We start from the raw sequence: 10,483 nt of genomic DNA, 5'->3' as shown, positions 1-10,483 counted from the left end.
CGAGCAACCCTCAGCTGAAGGCAAGTGCCCTTGAACATCTTGCTCCTATTTTAGAATTCATGAGTAGTTATTTATCTTTCATTGCATGCTTGTCTAAATTGGAATCCCATGTTTGGGTTTACTAGCTTTGTATGATTATTCCTTGTCGACGTGGTTTAACCATGGGTTAAAATGGGCAGTATATGCTAGTGTAGTCATAGTTGGAGAAAATGTTAATCTTGACTAAAGCCTATGCGACATAAATCGGGAGTGGTAATCTTTTGTAGCAACATGGTATAGGGATCCTATCAGGGTGGTTGCTTGAGGTGGTGCTAAACAGTAGGCTGGTGTTTCTTCCTGTGTAGGGTCCTAAGGACCTGTTCTTGAACATGTAACCAAGTGAATCCGCAAAACAACAAGGCCTATATGGGTATGGCCTGGCCAACTAATTAGCCACCCCCTCTAACTCTGTGGGTACCATTGGACGGTTGAGTGGCACAAGAGGGGGCTTCTGCAGCGATGTAATCGTCTGTTAGCGGTGAAACCTCAGTGGGTGCCTGCAAGTTGGTGGGAGCTTTGTAAAGGCCATGTAGTGAGACCCGACTCCACACCCCGGAAGTATGAAGCAAAATGGGAATCACGACTCACGGGGAAAGCTGTCCAAACTCTGCAGAGCATCAAACTGATCGGTCAATCATGCTCACGGACAAGAGCGGACTTTGACTTCTTCAGGATTAGATGAGATCAGGGTTTTGTATGGTTTATTGGGTAGCCAGGTAAAGGAATTACCTGGTGAGTCTTGGTAGTCAGATAGAATTCGATGAGTCAATCCTTTTCGTTTTGGTGGTGTCTTCACACCTAGTAACTAGGATGCCTGTTGTTGGAGTCATTAGGTTAAAGGTTGCTTAGTGCAGTTAACCGTGTCTAACCTTTCCTTGCCTTAAGCCCCATAGCATTTTTCCCCTCACTTACGGAGTACATTTTTGTACTCACACCCATTGCCCCTTCTCTTGCATTCTACTACTATTTAGAAGCCGTCAATGAAACTGCAACCTTTGATTAAGACAACTTCAACCCGGTGTTGCTGTTCTAGGCTGGAGTGCCCCTGGTTTACGCATGTGGAAGATGGAAGCCCCACTGGCGCTAAAGATCTTTAGTTCTGCTGTGTTTTCTTTTAGACCATTGGGTCCTTTTGTAATTTAACAATGTGATGATACACTGATGATGTAAACGCATGTATAAAATTTAATCCTGGCATACATGTGTTGTGCCCAATTTTGTTTCTTTAAAATTGGGTGTTACCAAACTCCACCAAAGAGACACAATGATCGGAAATGTGCATGGCTAAATAGTTGGTCCATCATGGGGCGACCGCGCCTTGGAGTTGATGGGTAGGAAATAGGGCCTTCTCATGGTCCTCGCACCGAAGGAGAGCAAGCCTTTGCTCGATGGTGCAAAGTCAATGGTCCTCATCAAGAGGATCCTCGGTGCGCGTAAAGGTGGGAGGACTAGTGCAGAGGAAGTTCGAGTAGTCATCATGGTGTGCGGCCACGTCTCCTCTGTGAGGGGCCGTGTTGCGCAGTAGATCTTCGAGAAGAATGGTTTGAGCCTGGCGGCTCTGCTCAATTTGCATCAGTACATCCGCCATCCTCGGCAGTGAAGGCGGTACTGGGTTGTTCTCGATCAAACCCTCAGGGATATAATTTTTGAGGTTTTGATGGGTCCTCATCCTGCTGTCAATCCCAAAGTTAGTGACAACTAGATCTTGACAAGGAGACAACGAAAAGGAATTTAGGGCGACAAGGAATGGATAAATCAAGATGAATGCGGTCAGGCTCCTTAAAGCTCATGATATGTAAAAACATGCATCATGATAGATAGGAAATTAAAAGCAGGCTCGATCCCTATCTACACATTTCGTTCTTGAGTTCATCACTCTCCAACAAGCATCAAGGTCAATCATCACAGACATTCATATAAATTGACTCACCAAATATCACCCTTCGTGCGAGAGAAATTTTTTTTTGTGCAAACGGTGCTTGTGCGACTCGCCGCACAAGCGATGTTTCATACATTGTTACCATCATATTCACTTCTCATACCATCGCCTTACGAGACATCCCATGTAATCGCCACATGGGTAGATGACCATAACCACCATCATATGGTAGATGACTGTGACCATCATCGCATGGTAGATGTTCATATGATATTATTAACGTATTCACTTCCCATATCATTGTCGTATGGGACACACCAGGCCCCAACATCGTACTGGTTGAGCCCTCGACAATTACCGCTATTCGAGATGCGTCCCTTACCTTCATACCTTTTTTGTCAATTGCGTCGATGCAACATAATCACAAAGATAATGTAATTAAGAATAACACAATAAGCACCCCAAAAATGTATAAGACAACTTCAGAAATATGTAGCAACCATCCGAATGAAAGACACAAGAAAGCAGTCATGATACTCATACAATATAATGATACATGAAACAAGTCTCATACTTAGGGCATAACACAGCTAATTTCAATACTCCAAAAGTTCACAAAAGGAAACTACACCCTATTACATATTCTTATCTCCACCGACTTAAAACCACCAGTGATACGGATCCCGGACAAAGTCTTCAGGAAATTCATCCAAGACATGACATTGAGGAGAGCCTATATCATCAACGGCATCAGGGTGCATGAGATGCTGCGGTTCGCCTAATAGCATTTACCTCATGACATCCGAATGATGGAACCAAGGCACTTGTAACCCATTGGATGCCCTCGTGCATCAGCCATGGGGACGAGGTACCCGTGTGCCTAGAACCACTGGAAAATTGTGAGTCTGAGGTGCCTTGCCATACGGCGCCATGTGGCCTTCACTATACAACACTTCATGGTTCACCAGTCTGTGGCGAACATGTAACTCCATCTCGTGTTGCAGCCACTTGTAACGCCTTCATGTCTCCCATAGCTCAGTCACATGCTGCTATTCATGGCAGCAAAGGATATGAAATCCCAGATGTAAGATAATTGCATAGTCTTTTCGTAGCAGCTTTTATTTATTACAAATATTCGATGATAAAATGATTTTGCTCACGCTAATTGCATACTTTTTCCATAACTACTTTGATTCAATAGGAATTCAGCTTATCAGATGGCAATATCGAGGAGTCTGCACTCTCCAACATTCGAGCATGGATCACCCCGTTCTTAATGACCGAAGTCGTCTCTTCAAAAGGTGAGTTCTATTGTAGGGAGGAAGAACTCTGACCTTTGTAATTTATGGTTACACTTTTGACTTATGTAATTTGTAACTATCTTGATGTAATTTGTGATTGCACTTTCGACTTATGTAATTCAAGGTTGCACTTTTGACTTATGTAATTCAAGCTCTTGATGTGGACTTGCGCCGTTGTACGTCTTGAGGACTTTTGATAATGTAATTTTTGGTTGCATATGTCGTGAAAATGTGGGTATATATCTTGAAATGAATGGTGATTATGGCATGAATGTATCTGAATCTGTCTTATTTGCAGGAGAAGATGGCTACCAAATTCTGACATTGCTTCAGGATGAAGCCAGGAAAAAGGAAAATCCCTTCGGGGGATGAGACTACTAGTGACAGGTGGTAAATTCACCCATCACTAATGATCGAGTCCCAGTGAAGGGTAGCTTTTTGACTCGTCTCTGTAACTCAGTCATTAGAGACAGGTTGAAAAGATACCCGACACTAATGACTCATAAAACCAGTGATGGGATGTAGCTATCCGTCACTAGTTCTAGATAATTAGTGATGGGTGGTAAATACACCTGTCACTAATGACTCAGTCACTAGTGACAGATTGTTTTCATCACCCATCATTAATGACCGAGTCCCAAAGACAGGTTGGAGATCTATCTGTCACTAATGACTCAGTAACCAATGACGACTGGTAACAACCCATCACTATTGACTCGGTCGGTAGTGACAATTTGTAGTTAGCACCCCTCACTAATGATGGTCACAGTGACGGGCAACAGACCTGCTCAGGTCATAGGAGACGCATTTTAGTGACAGGTCTCAATTATGACCCACCACTAGTGATGTGTCCCAACCACTACGTCAGAAATCCACATTAATGACGGGTTATAACCCTCATTAGCGACGGGTGTCACAACCGTCACTCTTAACGCGTCACTAATATAGACACATTAGTGACGAGTTTGGATCCATCACTAATTAAACACAACAGTGATGGGTCTAAATCCAGACCAGTCACTAACGACACACAACAATGATAGTTCTAGATTCAACCCGTCACTGATGTACAGTCATCAGTGACGGGTTGGGTCCATACCCGTTTCTAACAATCATTAGTGATGGATTGGTACTAGACCCGTCACTAATGGGGTATTTAAAAAATGAGAAAAAGGAAACTAATTGCTGACCTATTTCAGTGAACCATGATACAGACATCCTTCCTCTCAAAAATGGAATACGCTAGATCAAAATGGACCAAGGATGCATGTAGCAGACCAAATAATTAAATCTAAGTCCACAAGTAGTTTTTGACTAAACTACAGCTAACAGAACCATTAGCAAATTCTTCAGTGAGCCAACACAGGTGTTACAAATTAGGCGAAGATAATTCAACGTCATTCAAGCGCATGCACCTTCGTCCTCACACTAACCTGAGTTGTTGGATAAAGACGCAAAAAGAAACATGAAAGAAACTAAAACACTACCAACCACAAAGCTGCCTTCGTCCTCCTCAAGCTTGCCTGTGCCTTCTCTAGCCGAAGCTTCTACTGGTCAATCTCATTCTCAGCGTAGCTAGACCTTGAATCCCTGCACTTGCTTCTGTTTTGGTGCAGTACTAAACCATCTCCTCTAGGTACCTCATCACAAGATCTTACTAGACCAAAATCTTGCATCCATTTTGCGAGGAAAATAAATCAACAATCGTTCAAAGGAATGACGAGAGAAAACATTAAAGCACTATCAGAAATATAGAATACTCACATCCTTTTGGCAAGTGATGAATTGCTAAAGAAGACCTTGTTTCTCCTGTCGACCGTCGCTTCGTCAGCGCCCTGAATGCCCCTCGCCTTGGTCTACACCCCTACCTCTGCTGTGGTGGCAGCCTCTTTTTGCGCCTTCCACCCCGTCTACTGCTCGCCTCCACTGCACGAGCAGCATTGTGTCGAGATCTCTCGATGATAGATCCATGGTCGAGGTCATCATCGGCTAGAGCTCATCACCTACACCATGCACATCCACCGCTTGTAGAAGTAGAGTATGACGTTGTGATCCGCTGTGAGGTCGTGGTCACTGTCCTCGAAAGGTCATTGCTACCATGCCATGCCGCCATGGATCCGCCGTCACCTGCCATGGATCCAGCCGCCATCGCCATGGATTTGGTCATGGTCGCCATGGATGATGTCACCGGTGCTCACGGGGGAAGGGGAGAGGAGAACGAGAGAGAAGGGAGAGAGAAGGGAGAGAGAGAGTGCAAGGGGCATACGAGACTTAGATATTTTAGGGTGCGGATGTGAGCGAGCGCGAGGGATCGAGATAAAAGTGGAGTGAATGAAAATTTTGGGTCCTATATTACATTAGTGACGTGTGTTTTTAAAGCAATTCACTAATGATTTCGGCATTAGTGATGGGTGTTGTTATCACCCGTCACTAATGAGTGATTCCTCTTTAACCCATCCCTAATGACTATATGATTAGTGATGAGTTGTGAAGTGACCGATCACTACTATCATTAGTGACGGATGATTTTCTCATCCGTCATTAATGAGCTATAAATAGTGACAGGTCTGAGACGGGTCTTGGTCTGAGTTCACATTAGTGATGTGTCTTCATAGGACCCGTCACTAATAGGATATTAGTGACGCGTAATGAGCAGCTGCCACTAATGATGTGTCACTTTTGTTGGTTTCTTACGTAGTGAACCCATCACTAAAATTTTATCATTAGTGACGTAATAAGTGTAACGGGTGCCATAACCATCACTAATGATATATTCATTAATGTTCTTGTGTTAATGTGATGTTCTAGCGTAGTGGCTCCTGCTCTTGTGTTGCCTATTTGGGGAGGGAGAAAGTGATAGAGAGTGAGGGGGAATGTGAGGCTGCAGGTCGGGTATTTTCAAGAACTAAAACTATGCGAAACTAAAACTGAAACAAAACTCACTGGTTGGGTATTTTCATAACACTTCGTCAAGGTTAAGCCACCGTTAGAAATAACAAGCACTCAACAATTCAACATGATACTTATGAAGTATGATTATGTTTAATGACATGTTTATGAGATTTGGGACGTGACAATGCTATTCTTATCATTTGAGTTCAAATTATGAACGACATATGCCTCAATTTTTGTTTGCATTTTTGCTTAAAAAATATGCAAAAAGTTGTTTATGTGAGTCTTTTTTTCTTTGTGATTTTGTCTCCGAGACTTCTCATTGTTCATATTGCAGGCATCTAGGTTTACATGAACCACAACTTAGTTTTCGGGGAAAAGAAGCAGCAGGATTGTGATTATGCTATGCAAAATTAGATTAGGGAAAGCAGTAGGAACACTGTAGTTCAGTTTTTTTCCTTTCAGTGATGTACCTGTAAGTATCACAATGTTATTTCGGTTCAATCCCTGAGTAGTTCTCTCTTGCGGTGCGTACCCCTCTCTCTCAGAACTGCAATTTAATTTGCTCATTTAAATTTGCACATGAACTATGCAAGTATGATCAGTGTAGCCTGCTAGAGTTCTTTCTTTCCTCTTATGTAAGCTCCATGTAGATGTTATCAGGTTCTGGTTTTCTATTTTTTAATGCACCTATAATGATCATTGTCCGCATCGTCCGCATTGTTAACAATGCTTAATGAAAATTGTGCTTGGTCTTTGACTGGGGTGTATAGACCGCAATCGGATGCAAAAAAGATCTCCTTTCTTCAGGAGCATGCAGATCTAAAGTCTAACATGAAAAATGAATGGTTTATTATTGGATATTACAACATGATATATAAGGCGGAAGATAAAAAGAACAATAGATTAAATCAGCAAATGATGTACGCATTTAAGAGGACCATAGATGTGATGCAGATTAAGGAAATAAAAGCTTCAAGGTCGGCGTTTTACTTGGTCAAATGAACAAGAAAATCCCACAATGACGCGGATAGACCGCTTTTTCTGCACGACAGATTGGGAGTTTATGTTCCCGAATGCGGACCTGCAGGCTCTAGCAACAATGAAGTCAGATCACTCCCCCCTCTTCCTCCAGGGCGAAGTACTACATAACACATATGGCGGTTTTCGTTTTGAGTCTTCCTGGGCTTCACGGCCGGTTTCACAGAGATGGTGCAGCGAGCTTGGTCTCAACCAGTCAACTCTCAAGATGCCATTCTGAGCTTGCATGTAAAGCTAAAAAGAACAGAAAAGGCAATCAAGAGATGGAAAAATCAAACAATTGGTGATGTGAGGCTTCACCTAGCTATTGTGCAGGACGTTATTCTCATGCTTGACGTGGCTCAGTAATCATGAATGCTTACAGAAGAAGAGCACAGCTTCAGAAAATTCCTGGAAGACAAAGCTCTAGGTTTATCGATAATAGAGAAAACACGTGCGAGACAACATTCCAGACTAACCTAGATCCGAAAAAGTGATACAAACACAAAGTTTTTCCAAATCAAAGCAAACGCACGAAAAAAAAACATTTTATCCGGTCTTTGGAAATGGAGGCAGGATTGGTCGTTTCACATGAGCAAAAAGAAACTGAGATATCCAGGAACTTTTCTGAGCATTTGGGAACTAACAAGCCAAGAAATCTTGCACTAAACTGGGAAAACTTAGGCTACCAACCTGCAGATCTCTCAGAATTGGAAGAACCGTTTGATGAGCAAGAAATTCTTGAGACAATTAATAGTATGCCTACAGAGAAAGCTCCGGGACCGGATGGATACATTGGCCTTTTCTACAAGACATGCTGGAACATTATAAAGGAAGACCTAACAGCTGCGGTTAGGGACTTCTACAACCATAAAACAAGAAGCACGGGTCTTATCAACAATGCGAATATCCTCCTGCTGCCAAAGAAATCGGCTGCTGCTATAGTGGGTGATTATAGACCTATTAGCTTAATTAATAGCCTTACAAAGTTAATAACAAAGATGATGGCAAACAGGTTGGCCCCCAGACTAAATGAGTTAATGTCCATGAGCCAAAATGCTTTTATAAAACGTAGATACATTCATGAAAATTTCATATACGTGTAGAATGTGATCAAAGAGCACCACAAGAACAAATGACCTGCGTTGTTTATTATACTAGACATCTCAAAGGCTTTTAACTTGTTAAATTGGGCCTACCTTCTGGAGGTCATACTAATTATGGGTTTCGGCTATAAATGGAGAAACTGGATTGCTTCACTGTTGGCCACCATTTCATCCAAAGTTCTGCTCAACGACACCCCAAGGAAGGAATTCAGACATGCACGAGGTCTTCGTCAAGGCAATCCTCTATCGCCAATGCTATTCATCATGGCAATTGACCCCCTGCAACATATTATTGATATGGCAGACCAAAACAACATTTTGCAACTAATCCTCCCCCTATCAGCACACTTAAGATGCTCCCTTTACTCATACGATGCTGCTATTTTTGCAAACCCTTGCAGGTCTAACCTTATCGCCTTTTATGAAATCCTTCAGGCTTTTGGCAAGTGCTCGGAGTTGATCACAAACCTAGCAAAAACAAAGATTTTCCCCATCATATGCGAACAATTACCTTTGGAGCAGATCCTTCTTGATTTCCGAGGCAAGATTAGAAAGTTCCCAGGAACATATTTGGGCCTGCGTAAATTGAGGAGGGTTGATGTCCAACCTTTGCTTAACAAGCTTGGAGCCCGGCTCGCTAGATGGAAAGGGAAGTTATTATCAAGAGCAGGCAGAGAAACTCTTGTTAAAGCGGTCCTCTCCTCCCAATTGACATATCATCTAACGGTTTTCCCTCTACAGAAATGGTTAACCAGGAGGATTGACAGAATACAGAGATTGTTCCTTTGGCGAGGAGATGAACCGGAAATTGTTAACGGTGGACATTGTCTACTGAACTGGGCTATAGTTTGCCATCCAAAGCACCTGGGAGGGCTTGGGGTATCAAACTTGCAAATATTTACTAGAGCACTACGCCTTCGATGGATGTGGTTCAAATGGAAAAATGAAGACATGCCTTGGGAAAGAATGAATGTGCTCGGTGACAATGTGGATAAAGACTTATTTCACGCCTCGACGAATATTACGGTGGGCAAGGGAGACAAAGCCTCTTTTTGGCTCTCAAGTTGGCTTGATGGTCAGGCCCCCAAAAACATGGCACCGGCCCTTTATGAAATAACCAGAAGAAAAAATGTTACTGTAAAAAAAGCCTTAACAAATCAAGCTTGGATTTCAAGCTTAGGTCACCTCACAACCCTAGAGGAACTTCGACAGTTTCTAAATCTTTGGGGGAACCTACCGAGTGTCACCATAGACCCCAGTGTACCGGATACAATCACATGGAGGTGGACTAATGATGGAGAATACACCACACGAAGTGCTTACACCATCTAGTTTGAAGGTAGTATCCGAAGACCAGAAATGATGCCAATTTGGAAGGCAAAGACGGAACCCAAATGTTAGATTTTTTTCATGGCTGCTGCTGCACAAAAAAATTCTAACAGCAAACAATCTTGCGAAGAGGAGATGGCCACATGATCCAATATGCAAGCTTTGCCGCGCAGAAAATGAGACACTGCTCTATCTATGCAAAAATTGCTCTTTTACAAAGGAGGTATGGATGGAGATCACCACATGGCTCAACCTCCAAAACCTACCGGACCTGGGAGAGCAAAGGACAATTAAGAGCTGCTTGCACCAAGCAAGAAAGAAGGTCGAGCGACATCAACGACAAATTTTTGATGGCATAGTTATTTACTTTTGGTGGAATATTTGGAAAAGAAAGAACCAAAGAACCTTCAAATACACGCAACTTTCAGCAACACATTTGGCGTTCCGGCTCAAGGAGGAGTTTGATCAATGTCGCTTAGCATCTTTGTCCATTAGTTAGGCCTTCTGTTTAGTCAAGCTGTGTTTTCTCTGTTTTAGGTTTTTTTATTTTATCTGAGTTGTTTTGACCGGGTGTAGCTACGGTGTTTTTCCGCTACCCCTGTTGTTGGCCGGGTACTGCAAGCTAGTTAGTGGTGATCCCGGTTTGGGTTCACTGGTGCTGGCCACAACGGAACCTTTTTTTCGTTTATTCTCCCTTTTATTCTTTCTAATATAAGATCGGCAATCCTGTAGCTGTCCGTTTTGAAAAAAAAAATTGATCATTGTCAGACTTTAAAAAAGTTGACAGATTTCTTATTGGGTTGTATGTCAGATTTTTTCATATGATCTATCAGCATCTTATTAGTTAAAAATTTGATAGATTTTTTATTACAAAATCTTCTTGATCCTTCAGGTCACGCGTTCATCGCGTGTGCCTT

This window comes from Phragmites australis, chromosome 20, assembly GCF_958298935.1.
Source record: "Phragmites australis chromosome 20, lpPhrAust1.1, whole genome shotgun sequence".
Classification (NCBI taxonomy): Eukaryota; Viridiplantae; Streptophyta; class Magnoliopsida; order Poales; family Poaceae; genus Phragmites; species Phragmites australis.
This window is presented reverse-complemented; position numbering follows the sequence as displayed.